General features: G+C 37.4%; 3 non-coding genes across 3 annotated transcripts; all 3 read left to right on the forward strand.

The window, feature by feature from the left end:
- The first annotated feature begins 4,822 nt into the window (after positions 1–4,822).
- Trnav-aac lies at positions 4,823–4,895 on the forward strand. Its single transcript has one exon. It is a non-coding gene; the product is annotated as a tRNA-Val (tRNA).
- Positions 4,896–4,983: 88 nt separating this feature from the next.
- Trnav-aac lies at positions 4,984–5,056 on the forward strand. Its single transcript has one exon. It is a non-coding gene; the product is annotated as a tRNA-Val (tRNA).
- A 326-nt stretch (positions 5,057–5,382) lies between these two features.
- Trnav-aac lies at positions 5,383–5,455 on the forward strand. The gene has a single exon. It is a non-coding gene; the product is annotated as a tRNA-Val (tRNA).
- The last annotated feature ends 13,142 nt before the right edge of the window (positions 5,456–18,597 follow it).

Genomic DNA, 18,597 nt, shown 5'->3' on the forward strand with positions numbered 1-18,597 from the left:
GTGCACCTTGCGTTTGCGCTTCGATAATCTTTGAACAACTGGCTACATTATTCAACACCTGTATTGACCATAGGTATTTATCTACAAAATATGTGAAAACTATTGTTGTGTAAATTAAAACAGAACTGGAGATGCGTCAAACATTACCAAGAAAGTAAACTTGTTTGTTGGAAAATATTATTATTTTAATAGGGCATTCGACTAAATCTAATAATGTAAATCTGTTGAGTCCGCGAGACAGATTTACAAAAAATACTGAATACGTAATTTAATTTAAATTAGATGTTTGGTTTTTAAAAGGAATCGAAACAATTTATCCTTCGATGAAACATATTCTAAAATTACGTAACATTTATTTTCAACTTATTTTTTGTTACTTTTCTTATCTTATAGCTAGTATTTATCAACATACTTCCGCTAAATATTTCTTCAGAATATCTGTTGAGTATATTCCCCTAATCCCCCGCCGTGCAACGGAACCTAACATACAGACGGGCAAACGACACGCGATAGTTATCAATACGGATTATCTGTGCACCCTGTTTACCACACCTAGACTAGGGCTGGCATGCACTGATATTGTGCGTATTTATTTATTTAAAAGATGAATTAAATCTTTGCATTTTAAAATATAACATGCGACAGCATTAAAAAAATAAATAATACTAATCCTTGTGGACAAGACACCCAGGGCAAGCCTTCGTGAAACACCAAAAATGATGACCTAGGCGGGGATCGAACACCACAATTTAATACCAACACCACTCGGCTATCTGTGTAATCTGATGATGAGCAATCAACAACAATTGACTTCCAATATCAGTCACTTCTTCTATCGCGGTTCTGCTGGTAAACTTATTAAGACATTAGCGGCCGGCACTGCACTCAAACACACACAGTACAGCTTATTTTGTCATGTTGTGTTTTGCTAGTACCGGTCCTTTTAAAAACCAGAAAATTAGTTATTTTTATTGCATGAAAAATGAAAATTTGACCGCAACCTCCAGTCGATATATATAGCAACCCTGGCCAAGCTACAGGGGGTACAAAAAACACGTCGGAACGTGACGCGGCATATCGATGGCCGATGTTTTCCTGGACACTGTATGTAGGTGATAGCAATAGGGATCAAATAAAATTATATTTGTGAAACATTTGCCTCATACAGGAAGGATAGAATCACTTACTCTACGTGTTTGAACGAAAAATTCTAGCTATTTTTTATTTTGATTTATAGAGTCGATTGGCTCTTCTTTAGCAACAGAAAATAAGTGCATTTGCAACTTGGTTATCAAATGGTTTTGCGAAGTTTTTTTTAAAGGTCACTAACACAAGGCATACAACCATAACCTACTAAAATATCACTAAACTTTCGTGATGAGTGATTCCGTTGGAACAAAAATACTAATATCAAAGTTTTGTCCGTTTACGGTCGTCAGAGTTAATCGGGCCGTTTACGAGGCCTGCCGAGTACCAGGGCGCAATGATAAGGTGGAGGTAACGGCTCCGCACTGCTGATTGATTTGTTTTTATGGAGCCACGTTTATGGCAGTTCGCAAGTCGCCGGCGGGGGCAGAGGTGTGCTTATGACTGTTTTCTTACTAAATGTCCCATTTACGTGTTCCCGTTATGGATGATTGGATTGATCTGATAAGTAACGATTATGTTACACTTGTAATATTATTAATTGTTTTATAGCATCAAAACTTCAAAGAAAAACAGTAAGTTCTTAGAACCTATGCGGTTATCAAGATTTGAACCCTATCTGTGTGGTTTAAGAAAATTTTCGCAGTGCTGAAGTAATCTTTACAATAAGCATGAAACATTCTAATTCTGTTTATATATGCTGTAAAATAAGTTGAATCCATTTCTGTTGCCTATTTCGCTAAATTCTGCCACCATAGTCGTCATCACTACGGACCCCCAATGGCACAACTATAAAATTGTCGAATCCAAAGAGTGTTCCGCACATGCCCTGGCCAAGTATCAATTTGTTGAAGTGAGCTATACCAATAAAGAACTTTTTATTCCCGCCATATTCCGCCCTCGCTCCCCCAATATGATTACGTTAATGATCGTTATTTTACGAACTAATTAATCATTTATCTCTCCGGGTGATGGCCCTGAGTATTGTAATACAATTGGTCGGATATTGGCTATGTTAATGAGATAATTACAATTTTACTTCATTTTATATTCGTTAATGAAATATTAAGGATTTTATTTCATTGCAATTTGTGGAGAGTTGTATGAGTTGGGATACCTTTAAAGTGACTTTAATGTGATCCGGCGTAGGGACGTATTGTTAATTATTATGTCGACTGTTGACAGCCTGACTATTATTTGCTGGTGTTGTGATAGTTCTAGGTTAATTTAACGTCTCAAGTATTCTATTCGTAAATTAAAGATGCGATCAGTATTCCGTACCGCACATGTCCCACAAATTGTCCGAGAAGATTTTGCTATAAGAAGATAGAAACCTACCATTGAATGTAGTAGGAGTGGATAAGTGTGTTTTATTACCACTCCAGTGTGTCAGTACTCTTGTCCTGCAAGAACTATTTCGAGTGAAACAGCCCTAAGGCAGTTTCTCACGTCCGATCAATCGCGGCCTCTTCCTGCCCACTGCGCTGTCGCACTAATGACTAATTACGCTTGTACAATCCCTCCTTTACACTATACCACTTGTATTACCGGCCGAACTTTCACCTCAATCCATTCTCAACGTTATATCTGAAGCTCAAAGCTTAGATTACATTGCGGGCTTCTATATTAAGACGTTTCCTATTCACGGCGGCTGGTGTACGCTCATTAGGTACTTAGTGCTATTGTGGAATAGTTTTCGAAGAAACTTGGACTTTGTCTCGTAGTCTGAAGATTGGGTTTTATTTGCAGCCGCCGTAAGAGTTAGGTCCTGAGTAAAGTCTAGGTGAAATGCTTCCTGAGGAAAGATATCGGCACGTAATGAGTTGAGTGGCATTCAAAACATCGTTATCTTTGTTCGCCGCAGGTCTTTGTGACTGCCGAATTACTTATGTTCTGTGCTTACGGAATACTGAGTTGGGATGGGTTTAATTTTATAAAATTGTGATATTGTAGCCGTGTTACGTAAACTGACGGAGACTTTGTTGTGTTATTGCTTAATGTAACTTGGGTTTGGAGAGCCCTGTTGTTGTGCATTATGCATACAACGATTTTAAGTACTTTCAGTGTTTTAAGTTTTTTTATTGAATTTTTGCTATTTACTCATACTTACTTGGCTAATTTCCTTATTATTACTAAATTGTCTAGAATTCTTACATTAAACCGTATTTTATTATTTGTTAATTCATGATGTCTCGTGATATACCGGTAACAGCTACGTACGGTCAGATACCGCCGGCCCGCAGCGGTCGGCGCTGATCGCACATTACGTCCACCGGCTTACACCATCATTACAGCGCGTGTATTAATTCATGCACATTAGTTAGTCGATTGAGGACAAGTGGATTACACAATGTACTGCTAACGTCTATTGAGATGTTTATGTAAGCTATTTAATAGAACTGATCTTGGTACCGTGATGTATGCCAAGTGCTCACGGGGATTAGTTTCAATAGATTAGTGATCAATATTGATAACCATTGTACAGTCCTTATAAGTGATGGTAATGTGGCTCATAAACTGTCCCGTTACAACTACTTCAAGTTCTTGGACTTCGTTCTATTTCGCGGTCAATTGCTATCTATTCTTGAACTGTTATCACAGCTGATTTTTTCGGATAGTTTACTATGCATTCTTGGTTTTATAATTATGGTTGAAAAACAGAATTCTAAAATATAATAGTAGTAAGATAATTGTAAGAGAAAAAAAAAATAAAGAAAAATAATGACAGAAATAACTCAAAGAAATAAAATTCTTTTCAGGATCAAGTATTTTATATGTATGTATTCATAAACTGAATCACAAGTAAACACCTTTTTATTGTTCCTTCAATAAGCCAGGAGTTTGACGATATAAACATTACCTTAAAGTTCCACACCCGTATCCAATCCATCAATGCTAATTCAACCTCAAACTCGCTAACTCGATCACACCGGTGCCGAGTATCGATTGTATATCGATACAATATCGATAAGACGGCGCGGTCTTAGTCTAATGCTGTTAGCTGGCCCGAGCACAATCCGGTTATCGTGTGTGATCCTTGTAAACAATTGAATTAAATGTCCTTGAGAGTTCTCCGTGAGCTCTCGGTTGTATGGAAATTATCTTTGACATTATCACTGCAACCGACTAAAATAGGAGGATAATCTCCATTTTTTTATTTTTTTTTATGCTTACGGCTGGATGAACCAATTTTGTTGTATTTTGGCCCAGTAGTTTTTATTTGAAGTCGGTTGTATGTTTAAGTGTAAAAAATTATTGAAGTAGATAATATCATTTTGTTACACATTATAATTATGTTTTTCATATTTTGGTATCTATTTCTCAACCTTACAGATACTACCTCCGCCTGCTACTGTTTTCCATTCGCTCTTCTTTTATTCTGCACACGTCGTCATTGTGTAGGTATAGGAGCTAGTATGTTCAGCTTTGTAAACAACTATGACCTTTGAATTTAAAAATGCCAAATAATTTGCCATGACTGCAAGTAGAGAACAGCTGAAATTTAATCTATTTTGCGATTGAGGTACTAAATTAATTCTACTTCGGGATTAGAAAAAAAAACTTATTTATGATCCCGTAGCTATAAAACTATTTCGATAAAATCTGTATCTTCAAATATTATTTATGATATCGATAGTCAATAATTTAAATTGAAATTTGAGTGCCTTAAGTATGGGTTTCCGTGGTGTAGCGGTTATCACATCTGCCTAACACGCAGAAGGCCCCCGGTTCGATCCCGGGCGGAAACATAGCTTTTGCTGAAGTAGAGTAATTTCTCGTTTATCTATATTTGGTCTTATTTTATTGTATTTGTGTACTTGAATCTTTGAGGCATCAGTTTCCGTGGTGTAGCGGTTATCACATCTGCCTAACACGCAGAAGGCCCCCGGTTCGATCCCGGGCGGAAACAATTTTTTTTATAAATAAACATCTTTATGTCTCTACCTGTAATAATGAAAGTATAATAGTCTCCCTAATTACTTCGGCTACATATCTTGGGTGTGTAAGCAAGAGTTCATTAAGCTCTGTTGGTTTTAAATAATGTAGAGTCACTGCTTAGCTAAACCATTAGGTCTAGTCTTTTAGAATGTTGACCACACTACAACTCTCAACGGTAGTCGAGCAGGTGACCTCAATATCTACCAGTCACTAAGACCAATGATTGTCATTACATAATCTCACACACTCTACTTTCACTTCAAGCTACCAAACACTGTTTCTTCGTAAGGCGATCAAGTTTCCGTGGTGTAGCGGTTATCACATCTGCCTAACACGCAGAAGGCCCCCGGTTCGATCCCGGGCGGAAACATAGCTTTTTGTATAGAATTGTAAATTAAAAAAAAAAGATTATTATGTAATTTTCGTTATTTTTTAATCTTGTTGTCAAAACAGCGTCGGATGTTCCAGGATGTTTATTTAGTACTATTTTATAATGTATTCTAAAAATAATTAGTAGCCTACTCTTATCCGAAGTCCTGCCAAGCCTATAAAGCCGGCTACACACAGCGCCACTGTAAAAAAATTACAGCCACCATAACTTGGTCCATTACGGTAACGAATTATGTGTAGCGTCGTTAATCTGGCGCAGATATCATCCTCATCTCCTTAGCAATTACACCTAATTGAATATTAAGACGAAGCGATTGCTTATAAAACTCCGAATTGCCGAGTGTAAAGGCCGCTTTATCGTAGGGTGACACCACCAGGAGAACTGAGATGTGGTCAGTAGACGCAAAAAATTGTGAAAAGCAATTGTATCTTAAATTAATTAGCTTAAAGTATTGATTACAATAAAAGATACAGTAGTAGTTAGAAATAATAATATGTTATGTTTTAAAACCTTTTTAACAGTTTTGAATGAATTCTAGATTAGTTTGTATCATGAGATTAGACTACCAGTCGCCTGTAACTTGATACAAGATTAATTGAATTGTGTTTATGGAAATTGTTTGGTCAGTTAGATAAATCTATATTACACGTAATATCTTAATCTGGCCGACAATGGTATAAACACGTTTGTTATCATAAGCCAGCTATAAAGGAGATAAGAATGCGGACTAACAGCACGAAAACACATAAAATTACATATATCTGTGAATAAATATGTACAATAACAAATAGATACCTATAGGGCTGTTTAGTTTTATTCTCATCAACAGATAAAATATTTTTGCAATATCTGCTGTATTTTCGTATGGTTCGTGTTAATCTTATGTCTGGTATTCCTAAGCAGCCGATAGTAGCTAGCCGCCTCTAAGTTGGCTTAGCAAAACCTTGAAAGTTGTCAGTTGTTTTGTTTGAGGATTTGTCTTTCCTTGTTCAAGATTGTCTCTGCGATTGCTCCTCATACCTATCTCTGCTCTCCTTCTATACTTATTTCGAAGTAATACTATTTCTTTTGTAGATCAAGGACAAGTTTTTTTTTCACAAAAGATTGAAAAGCTAATAAACCTCTAACGTACCTATCGATGCCTAAAAGTGCTCATAAATAACTTTCAGCATCGCGTATCATTGCCGCGTGTAATGTATTCGCGTAGTGTGCGCCATTCCTTAATAGCGCATTATCACGTCTATTAGCTATTCATGTTATATTTACGATTGCTCTAAATGTTATATTTATTGCTAAAAATGTTATAATAATATTAAAGTTATTGCTCAGAATGTGACGGTGTCGAATGTCGAGTGAATTTTATTTCGCATAAAGTTAAGGTATGTCAATAGATAAACGTAATATTTATGTTTATTTAAGTATCACGTATACTGTTAGAATTTATTTGAGATGCTTTATAAAATTGTGGATTTCAATTTGTTTATTCTATGAAAACTTCAAGCATAATAAAAATCTAAGATTTAATAGGTAGTCTTGATTTATTTTTGAAAATTAGTAGTAGCTTAAATACATCATCGATCGATTTACTATACGTATAATGGATATAAATTGTCTGTATGTATGAATATCTGAATTTGATTTCCAATCTCCGCCAAATCAACATCGAGAACCCCGAAAATAGTTTGAAGAAGCCATCGTACAAGCGTCGCCACCTCTAAGCCGACTGCGAATACTTTTAAATCACGTATCCGTTTATTTATTTACTCGCACGCGACAATTTACATATAAGAACCAATTCAATTCCGAGGCTCACGGCGTTCGCAAAGATTAAGGCTGTATATCCACCTCCCGAACGACCTACCCCCCCCCCCCTGCTACCCCGGGTAAGTAACTCGCGAAGACCATCCCCACATAATCCGTATAAATCCACTTTATATTCATCCACCTTAAAGGCCCCAATAAAAGTATCTTGTGTACTTTTTTCGTTGGAGTTAAGTGTGTTGACGATTCATTTGGAACTGTATTTCGGGATAGTGCTCAGAGATGTGCGACTGATGCTGTATTCTACAAGAGACAATTCTAAAAAACAAGACGTATACAAACGACGAAATGACTATTTTTCGGAGAACCAGAACCAATATTAGGTACCTTAATACAAACTCTACTTAAGGTAAACATTACCTTGTAACTAAATTAAAGCCTTTTTCACAAATCTTCAAGTTATCCACACTCATTTAGACACTAAAGCTACCAATTAAAATCTACAAGCACATATCCATCGTTAAATATAACGCCTCAATACAAACATCTTTGACCAGTACATAATGTTTTGTGAAACCTCGCAGTCGCCCATACGTGAGCGTCTCCATGATAATACACTGGCAGTAGTCGACACAGGAATGCTTATTGCAGTCCGAGCTGAATGTATGGGAGCCAATACAGTATATCACGGCTTATGACATATTAGTTCAGTGGCGCGGCTCGAGGTGTCACTTCACGGGGATGTGGGGCTTATAAGGAAAAAGTATACTATACCTAGAGAATGATGATATTATTTATTTATTTATTTACTTATATGGATCACCAACAAAGAATACACCTTACATGCTATACAAGAGAAAAAGAAGTTACAGAGTTCTTGTGCTGTGCTTCCTTATTACAGATGACCACATCATGCATAATAAGCCTTGTGAGCTTAAATAAAGAAAAAAACGTGGTAGCACATACAAAAGATGACAATTAAAATAAAAATTGAAAAAATAAAAAATATATATTATAAAAGGGAAATGAAAAGAATTTCGGACAAAGGATTAGGGAAACTAAAATACCACCTTGTCTTTAAGAAGTTACCTCATAATATTTTCACAAATTGAATTTCAGATAAAGAATTTCCTAAAAATTTAAGCTCGAATAGAAAATAATGTAGCGTATTAAAAGTATGTTTATTAGGCAAAATAAAAAAACATATTAATTAACTGAAATATGAACCGCTCATTTGAATAAAACCAATGTTTTCTGAAGATCTTATTACAACCAAAAAATATTCTTTTCTTTTTCCTAATTTAATCATAGTAAAAGAAACCTATTTAATCAAAGCAAAAGAGGGTACTTGGTAAATACTAAGGCGGTCTAACCCTTAAATCTCTCCCTATGTGCATATACAGTGATGCCATAAAGAAGGCACGCCGTCCGTCTGGCCGGCCCATGTTATCGCTGCCTCGCCTATTAACTTATGAAAATAAGCTACAATAACACTTTGTTTATTTTGCGTTATTCCTTGCCAGGGAAATTTGTGATGGACTAAGACGCTGGGGTGCGGTCCTCAAATATTATACTTTTAGCTATTGTTAATCGGAGCGCATTGTGTCTTGCATTTAAATTAATTTATTCTTTCCTTAAATTAAATCTGAGATCGTCAAATTTTTTAATACGTAACAAGTCATTTTGTCGCTTTACCCATTTTCATTTGAATCTTAATTCCAGAATCAGGTTTTAGTCATCTACTGGTCCAAAGTGTTTTTTTTTTCAATGTTATAACAACTTTCGGAGATACATGAAATCATCAACTTCATAAAAATATTTTAACGTAACTTTGAACACCGCTTGTTAATAACATTTTGAAGAAATTGTTCGCTTTGTGTGCCCCACGTTGGGTGGCAGTAGCCGACCGGCCGGACACCACTCTAATGGATGTTGTCAATGTAAACACGAGGGAAAAAACGACATACGAATGTGATTACATAAGGTTGTCATAACCGTTGTTCAGGTTCGTAGGTAAACACACAATATTATTGTCCAGGATTTATTCTGTTTTTATTTCAAAGTGTCTTTTGTACCCTTTCTCTTGGTAATGGTGGGTTATTTTATTTCGAATGCCAACATTATCATTAAGTTGTTGTATAAATCTTTAGGCTTTTTTGTTTAAGACGTAATAAAAATAAGAAATTTTTAGACAACACAATTTCTTGTGCGCCTAATACAATCGAATAATAATTCTTCTGATTATTATAAACCATGACCCATCATTACAAATATACATAACTTACGTAGTACGTGCAAAGAACCAAATTGAATCAGCTTCATTGATGTCTGAAGCACAAACACTAGACATGAATCATACTCAATTGGAAAATAACATCCCCTTACAAATAAACATCTACAATGCAAAGGGAACACTCAAAAATGCCCCTGACAAAAGCGCCGTGAAATCTTAGCCCACCTCATAAAACACGTGAAACAATATCTTGAACGCCCACATACGAAACATACACAAGAACACCTAATTTGCATAGCCATAAAGTTCAAAGTTTCAAGGATCGCCGGCAAAAGGTAAAGTTGCAAGATTCGGCTTTTCCTGGACCATAAAAGTATATTGTGCGTTTGTAAACGCTTGGCTGTTTGTCACCATTTGCATATAGATGTTTGCGCACGAATCTAAAAGGATTTGAATAATCATAGACTATCGTGAGGGGATCGGCAGGTGGATATATTTGGAACGAATCCAAGAAAAGGAAATTAAAAGAGGGACCGGTGACAACAGGTCCCGGTGACTCTTTGGACAAGTTTCTTAAAGAAGAAGAAGTGGTGACGAGATCTCGGAAATAAGTTGATTTGAAGTGGAGAAGGCTATCAAATACATAATACCAATATACATAGGCGACAAGAAGTTCTCAAGACTCTATCATAAGAAATATAGAAGAATAAAATGGAGATTCTTGCATATGACATTTTGGAACTGCGCAACTGGAGTAATCATTGGAACGTTTTAAAAGTGCTTGAGGTAAAAATGGCCATCTTGTCATACAAAGATCTCGATTTTAAAAACAAAACTTTAATTATGTTAAAAAAGTATTGCCTTAAAGTATATTAAAGAATATAGCAGTCTGTCTCCAGGGCTCCGGGGCTCCACGGAGGCGCATCGTGTCGTCAGATCCGATGATATTCATTACGGTTTATCCGCCGGAATGAATAGAATGAAATGAAAGAGACGAGGTGCTGGCACCAGGGTCGGACTTGGCGTAGATATCGCGTACAAGTGGGAAGGCGAACAAAAATGTACGGTTTTTGCATTGTTTTGGAATGCTTGATTATAAATATTTGTTCCGATAAATATGTAATTTAATACTTCTTGTTAAGAAAATTCCAATTGTTTTTAAGTTATTCTTGACAGCCTGAGTTGTTTTCAACATGATGCTTGGATAAATAAAAAGTGATCTTCAAATTCGGTCCTCACCCCTCAGAACAATTTTAATCAGCCGATACTATCCATATGTCTGTCGTAGCAGATTACCATACCAACATAAACAGGCCAATAAATAAGCGACTTTTGTTATATTCACTCGTACAGTCCGTCCCGTAAGGCCTTGGCTGAGTAAAGAGGTCTGTAGTAGGCCGCGCACGTTCCTCCGCACTCCGCCGAAGCGCCGCCCTCCAAATTATATAAATACGCCATAAATACCCGACACCATAACTGTGCATGTGGTAATCACGACGAGTGTCACCATTACGCTACTGTACTACTGTGAATACATAGCATACATTTGTGCTAAACACTCGGATTAGTGTAGTCCAACCAGAAAAGCTTATTGTGATTAACAGGATTCTGAATAGCCGACATGAACAATGGTGTCCCTTGAAGAAAAAGTTGAAAAATATGTGGCCTGTTGAAAGTGATTAAACTTAGTTTTTTATTTAGCCCTACAAATATTATGTTCTACCATGAACTAAGCAATTTACCTTACTTTTCAAGAAACTAGTTAATGAACCACCCTAACTTATTTAAAAACATGCAACTTTCAGCTTACGTTAAGACACCACATTCATCACAGTGACACAAATTCGAGAACATTAACTGGCGTTCGCATCTCTTTAGAAACTCTAACCAAAGCAAACTCGTTTTAAATTTTCATTTCAATATTGTCGTCGTGTTAAATAAAATGATTGCGGGGCTCTCGAGCATTATCTCGATGGCATGGGTACGGAGCCACCTCAGATGTGAGAGTCTCTCTGAATAAAGTGGCAAATTAAGTAATTGTATGCAAGTGTCCCGAAGGGGAGCCTGATTGGCCCAACAGATGCTTGCGACGCTCTTATGGAGTTACTCTCGGTGTTTTTTTAAGATTTCCTCTGAAGCTTTTTATACAAATGGAAGGTACTTATTGTTATGGTTTCTTTTTCGCAAACGTTTTTTTGATACGAAGAGGAGATCGTCACAGTGAGTGCTTATATTGGAACTATGTCAAGTATAGTGAAGAGCATAAAAAATATACTCATACGAGAGACAATCAAGCGAAAAGAGGTCATCAATGATAACTCAGTAACTTAAAAGCAACACCATCTATTACGATACTGCATTGTCAATAAACAGTGCAGCAAATAACCAATGCCTATGATTTGAATCTTAATCGAGTGTAGGAAGAATCATGTCTCGTTGGGTGAGCTTGTCGCGTCGCGTCGCTTGTCGCCGGCAGGTCCGACGGTTTCCAGTCGGAAAGTCGTGCGCTGTCGCTGACACGAGCCGTGTCCGGCCGCTACTAGTACTGGCCCTCTAATGTTTAGAACTGCACACTAACTAGATTATCTAATCTTTGTGTTCTATATTTTTGTTTCAGGTTTTTATGCTTGTGTTTGTTTATTGCATTTTTGAAATAGTCGTATAGGTCTTCCTTAGACATTGCTTTCATTATTTTCTTTCAGCAAGGATACTTTAAGAAAGAAGCATACGTAGCTTAGCGCTTTTGATACATACATATTTCGACATTTTAGATTTAGATTTCATCAAGAAATGTGAATATAGGCTTACGTAACTTTCAGGTTTTAGTCCACATCTACATGTTGATAGGTCTGTATCAATGATTAGACATAGGTCGAGAGTCAGTGGTGTGTGAGTCAGATGCGCCTGTCACGCTCCGTGTTGCTGCACTCCACTTGTTTACTGACTCAATTCGAAACTGTTCTTCCAAATATTCTGATTCCATGTATTTGTGTTGGTGCGAGTGAAACTGAATGTTTTAGTTTGTGTTTCGAATCTGATAGTTTGATAAGTGTATTCGTGGTAAAGATCAGACTCAAATGACACAGTTTTATCATCTCTTGTAACCCAAAACAAAAACGAAGCTACTAAGTGATATTAACATAATTCAATTTTCGACACAAGTTTTGGTGAAATATGAAATTTTTTCAATTTTTTATTATTAAATGATGTAACGGGGGGTAGCCCGACTAGTTTCGTACCCAACCGGAGTCCTTAATCATGAGCAGACGCGGCGGGATCGCGAGTCGAACTCGCGAAACTAGTCGGGCTACCCCGATAAATACGCGTGAGTAAACCGTTACATCATTTAATAATGAATCAGTCTCACGATAGTTATTTTTCAATTTTATTGCAAGATTTGTTAATTTGATTTGGGAATCCCTATATTTGAAACTTATGTATTTTAAATTACTGAACAAACTTTATTAAAAGTACATACGACAGTGTTCGGTACTTTATTGGTATGTAACCGCTGTAACGTAAAACTAACTTTTACCTATATAACCTTTATAGATGTATTGGAGTGAGCTGAGCTTGTCATGTCGGAGACTAGTCCCCTACATCGTTCTATCAATTAAACACGCCACTCAGTGAGTCGGAAACGACACGCGTCTAACGTCCGACGCACGCGACCGCTACCGGCCTTGATGACGCCGTATTACGTGTGCTGATGGAAACTGATTGATCCAATATCTAACTCTATTAAGTTTACTAATAACGTAAGGCAATTTTTTTCTTATTTTGTCAAGGCTTTTGTCCAGTAACCTTACATTCCAGATAAAAATCTAACGGACTGTTTGCACAGTTTAGCACATTCAGCACGGTTTAACTGTAAGCAGTTAAATATTGTAAGCCCAAGCGCAAGGTCGACAATCGGGTATTGTTTCGACACTTGGGGAAGGCCTATGCCCAGCTGTGGGTCTCGATGTAATCAAGCAGAAGTGATTTAATGAAATTTTGTAAAGTACCTCTTACTTGATTGATATCAATCAGTAGTTACTGCTTTGGTGATAAAATTGATATAGCAAGCTTCCATTAAATCATTTTAACAGTACCTAATACATCAAATCCTTCACTCATTTCGCATCAAAAAGCGCATATAAAACTATTCTTCTAAATTAACACAAGCAAAAGTCAACCTAATTCCTACAGGCGTAAGAACCACCACCTTTCCTGATACGCCATACATAATGCACCGTCATTGTCACATGAGGGACGAAATCAAACGTGACTGTGTCCTGTGGGGTTGCAGATATGTTTTTTACGCTCACTGACTCGTTATTGTTGCTAACGTCATAATGTGCCTAATCGATAGTGCTAAAGTCATGTGTGAATGCGTCAGGAATCATGTCTTGGAATTGAGTAGTGCCCTTAGCAGATGGGTTTATGAAGCTGTCGTTTACTATAGTATGATTTAAGTAGGAAGTAATCATTTTGATTCATCGTCATGTTGATTGTTCAGGCTTCTCAATAAAAATACTAGTTCATTTTAAATTATGAACTAAGATTTCATCAGTATACTTTATAACCAGTATAGAAAAAAGAACAAAGACATAAACGGGTACATAAATCAGCCGCATTCTTCTGATAGACTATCTACATCTGCTCTACCTATATTTTTCTTTATAGGTATATTTTGCTTCAAAAACAAAACACGAGTCGACACCTGCTGTGTTATCTAAGGCTTTCCCGTTTTCTAAGATAAGACATGTATGCCTAGTTTTCTAGCAGGGCGCGAGTCGCAGCGGGTCGCAGCGGGTCTCCGGAAGGAAACTCGCATAAGTCACTGAGAGCGCGCGTCCGGAGCAAGACGAACGCCACGTGACCGAGTCAATTAGACCTCGTGGGGGCTGGGGCTGTACCGAGAAACTAGTAGGTACTTAATTGGTACGCTCATGTATGTTACTGATATTCAGTAGGCAATCAACTCAATCCAGACTTACCTAACTGTCAGCATCGACATGTAATGAGTTCCCCCAGATGCTCCAGAATACTCTGCATTTTTTATTGTTCAATTTTGATTATTCCCTTTTCAAAACTAAATAAGTTTTTTAAGAGCCGAAACATGAAAGCCTACAGCAACAGCTCAATAATTCAGTTAACATTTTCTTTAAGCTGATAGTCGTCTATAATACGGTCTATACCTTCCCTCTTTGTGCTATTTTTGTTTGATATAAGATTAATAATGCCACTGTGGCCCAAATGTTACTCAGCAGCCAGAAACATAATTTCAGATATTTTGATCTTAAAAGCATAAAGACTTGACGTCTTTACCACGAAATCGTTTTAGAGGCAGCGATAGATGTGAACATGATAACTCACCGCCAATCAGTTTGATTGATTAATAACTGTTGTTGAAACGTGCGACAATGGCGCGGTAATGCCGCCGATGACGGCTTCATACGCCTTCTAATGTTCCATTACGAGGTTTTGTTACTCCAGTTTCACGATAAACTAGGATTGTGAACAGATAGACAGACTGTTGCTAAAACCAATCCAACGTTATCTCAGACGATTAAAGTAATTGTGTTCTTAAAAGATGCAATGGTTTACTCAAGAGTATTTTTTTGATTGCCTGAAGCCTGATTGGCACTGATTTATGATTAGAAAAATGTATCTTCAATGTCCATAAAAGTGAAAAATCAGCGATACTCACTTCATTCTAACGCAGTGTTCAAAAATATAATTAAATAAATCTCGCTTAGAAAAAGTCCTTATCATAGACAAAACATACACAAATATATTTTGACGTAGCGATATATAACATATTTTATGCCTGGTGTACACTCTCGAATTAAAACTGCCATCTAATTGCCGCTTGATATTTGCGCGGGCAGCCAGGAAGCGCCATGATTTATGCGGCTCTCACCTCGCTAGCCCGCTAAGTGACCGATTATTTGCACAATCTATTATCGTATATTATACCGGTGACATGCTATTAATATTTCACCGGTCACCAAAGGTTCGCCGATCAGAATAACTTTGGTAATTAGTGTGTTTACACCTGTTTATGTCTGTTTGTTACCGGTCAATGGTATATGATATGGGAGATTAGACTACTGAAAAATTTAGTTTATTTAAATTTAAAAAAGAGAAAATATGGCATGTTTATGAAGTGTTTTGTTAACGACTGAAATAAAAAAAGTTTTTTCATTTTGTTTTGCTCATTTTGGTATGTTTGCGACTGTTAAATCGGCCTTAAATTATCCGTCTCGCCGTAATGCTTTACCTCAGTAAAACTCAGATAATGTACGTACCTAAGTGTTCATCGGCGCATGTCCGTGATTAGCGTCGGGTTTCCGTGAACGATGCGCGTGCGCCGCTGTAAATCACGCGTGTCCTCTCCGCGAATAGACCGAGAGCTCACCTTCCTTTTTTAAACGATTAGCTTCTTACTCGCGGGTTTGTCTGCGAGATATATCGTCTTAGGATCGACGCAGATAGTTTTAAAAATAGCATAACCTATCTGAGATTGTTTAGTGTTAAATCTGTACTAATACGAATCATGAATTGAAATTAGTTTCCGATTGTAATTGCTTTTTTCAGTCCTTGTAAATGCCATTTTCCCATAATCAATAAATTCCGTAGCTCGAACTATATTAACAAAACCATCACAAATACGATTTGCTAATATCAGTAGTCAACAATGGCATCTATGAAGCTACAAATGACTTTCACCAAAGTGTGTCTGGTGGCCGATATATTGGTACTAGTTGTAGGCATCACGTACAGTCGGCTCGCTCGGTACAGCGGTATCAGTTAACTGGATCAATTCGTTGGCGGCGGGACAAATCATTTAATTGGCCGTCTTGTCGGATTAGCCGATGACGCGGACAATTGCTGGTGGACGTACTGCGAACGTCTCACGAGTGTTTGTGTTGTGACGCCTCTTCACTGTCTTAGCCTCAATTGTTACTGTGTGCCTGTGTGCTTTGTCATTTGGTTTGCATTGCAGGGTGATGCAGAAGGTTCATAACTAAAGTTTATTGCAAAAAGCTTTTTTCTTTTTTATGAAGGCAATGAGAGTAGAAACTATAGGTTATGTGGTCATCGTGTTTTGATGCGAAGAGATATCTCATATTAAGTTATTTTATAATTATTGTCAGTTCATATTAATATATGTTATGTCTTTTAATCATTTTTTAATTTGGATTGGGTTAACGTTTTATTTTAAACTAAAGGTATCCTAATATTCCTAATACCTCCATCTGGTGTGATCCATTGTTCAAAAGTACCTATCAATTAAGTGTGTTGTTATCTACCCATGATTCACACCCCACCTCATAATCGCTGCGGAAACGGATGGACCACCATATTGTATGCGAAATCAGCCGTTTGTCGAGCCTTCCACACTGTTGCACCTGTCAGTGTCCATTTAACAGTGTGCTTTTATAAAATTTCCCTTTTGTTCACAGCGACAGAGTACAGTTTCATGTGAACGTAGGTATTAGCTTTCAATCAGCACTTCACAAGCATACATCAGAGCAAACCCGAACATAAACATATCGAATTAAGCTTGTATTTCCAATGTACACCAGTCGCAGGTGACAAGAATTGGTATTCCATTTTCAAAACGGTTGAGAGATCATCCCGATGGCCAGTGATTGCACCCAAACAGATTTCAACTTTATCGCAAAGCTTTTAAGAGTCTTCTCGTCTGTATTGCTGTAATGCGATCAACGCGCTGTCCCACTGGGATTTCAGCTTTATTAATTTCCAGTTACAGTGGATTTTCGAGTACTTAAGTATTACTAGAGGTGTACATCCGCGTGTAAAATCCGTTGGTGAGACCGCGGACAGGTTTCCGCTGTCCGCATTGTTTTCGCGTCGGAATATGAATTAATGCGGATTTTCAGGTAAAGCGTCCGCCAGATTGTAGCCGCCACGGATGTGCGGATGCGGATATTCCGCCATTGTTGCGCGCGTTATTGTCCGCGCTGTAAATTGCTCAGTGGAACATCGATACATATATTTTGAGGTAATGTATTGTGTGCTGATATTGAGATTCCGTTGCACATTTGTTTCACATATCATTAAAATTTGCATCTATGTATTTATACTGATACGATGTTTGTTTAACGAAGAATATCATACCGTATTGTTCGTCATGGAGAACTTTCGAGGATTTCTTCGGAAGTCAATGTACTGTACTTCTTTGGGCTGTGAATAGTAGTATTTTTTTAAGATTTATCAGCAGACAAACAACATTTTATTATCTTTGTGAGAAACATTGTAATCTAATTAAGTTAAAGCGAAAATATAATATCTAGATAACAATAAAGCAAGCCCGAGCCAGAGCTCTGCGTGACATCGACGTGACGTAGTCGTCTCCGCGTGACAATAAACACGTCGACGATATCGTTAATCAACGACACCAACTTACCTTGCGAGGGGACCCGCCTGACTTGCTCACCGGGGTTCGCCGGGGCGGTAGCTCAGTCCCTTAAACCCCAGTTAGAAAGTAAACTTAGTTACTATCAGGATTGATAAACTCTGGTGTACTGCCATTCCAATTATTTCTTTACAAGGCTATTAAAATTTGTTCGCGTAAAGTCGGCTCGTTGCATTACATTAATTACGAGAGAAAATAATATGTAATTTGCATTTCATTGCTACTTGGAAGCTTTTCTCTTTTTTCATAAACTATAACTTAGGGCGATAAAATGAGAAGGTAAACTTGTTCAAAAAATATACTAGCCGATCTCTCGTTACCAAGATTCCATTAGGCCTTCATTAACAATAGGATCACCTTGACACAACACGGCAACTTTAAACAATAGTTCCAGTAGGGGGCGAGCTGGCGACGAGGGGCGGTGACTTGAGGGGGGATAATTAATGACGTCACACTGGCAGGTGCACAATGACTAACTGCCGCAAAGGTGACGAGACAGATTTTTTTATCTGCGATGACGTCATGCCCGCTGAAGTGAAAGTTTCTGGTGAGGCCTTTATTGCCAAAGTTAGGTGATATGGTCTCGTGGTGACGAGGTGTTTATAGCTCGTTAAATTCATGTAACTAGGACTATTCGAAGAGAATGGAGAGGTCCTGATTAATGTTGTGTAACACACTTGAAACTTTTTTCTACCT

Source organism: Trichoplusia ni, chromosome 15, assembly GCF_003590095.1.
Source record: "Trichoplusia ni isolate ovarian cell line Hi5 chromosome 15, tn1, whole genome shotgun sequence".
Lineage (NCBI taxonomy): Eukaryota > Metazoa > Arthropoda > Insecta > Lepidoptera > Noctuidae > Trichoplusia > Trichoplusia ni.